Source organism: Microtus ochrogaster, chromosome 10, assembly GCF_000317375.1.
Source record: "Microtus ochrogaster isolate Prairie Vole_2 chromosome 10, MicOch1.0, whole genome shotgun sequence".
Taxonomy (NCBI): Eukaryota; Metazoa; Chordata; class Mammalia; order Rodentia; family Cricetidae; genus Microtus; species Microtus ochrogaster.
The window spans coordinates 55,057,317-55,058,013 of record NC_022016.1 but is presented as its reverse complement, the minus strand read 5'-3'; positions in this window follow the sequence as shown (position 1 = coordinate 55,058,013).

Genomic DNA, 697 nt, shown 5'->3' with positions numbered 1-697 from the left:
TCTGAAGACTAGAATTCGTGAACTGCCATGCCCTCTTCTGTGTCTTCCCCACCCACCCAGTTTCTGCGCAAACGCAGATGACTGCTAGCGAAAGATGTACTGAAGGGCGCCCAGCCCCACTCTCATTGCTGACGACACGAATGGATTTTGCCATTTTGTATACTTTCCAGTGCCCCTCCAGCTCTGGCGTCAGAATCACCTGGGGGAAAATCGTGTGCTAAAACAGGCGGCTTCCCCTTCCCTGGTTTCAGATTCAGTCTGACTGTGTGGAGGCGGGGCTAATCTGCATGTCTACCAAAGCCCCAGCCTTGAAGCTTTCACTGGTCTGGAATTTCATAACCTGGTTGTTTTGGGTTTTGGTTTCCACGGGGTCTCTGTGTGCAGCCAAGGCTGGCCTCAAGTTCTGGAAGCTTCCGAAGTGTTGGCCATGCAGGTGCGAGAAAACACTCAGGTGCTCTGTACTGTTTCACGTTTGGCTGCTTTCAGAGAGAGACTCCAGCTTTGTGTTTATAGTCCAGAGCCGACACCCCGGCCCTCCGGTTTCTCTCTCTGCTGTTCTTCCCTGGCCTCATTTACTCTTTTTCCTTCTCACAGGCCCCTTTCCACTGCCACAGCCTATATATGTGTATGAGTGTAAAGTTAGATCCCAGACAGAGAAAACAGCATTTGTGTCAGTGTGGTCCATTCTACTTAACGG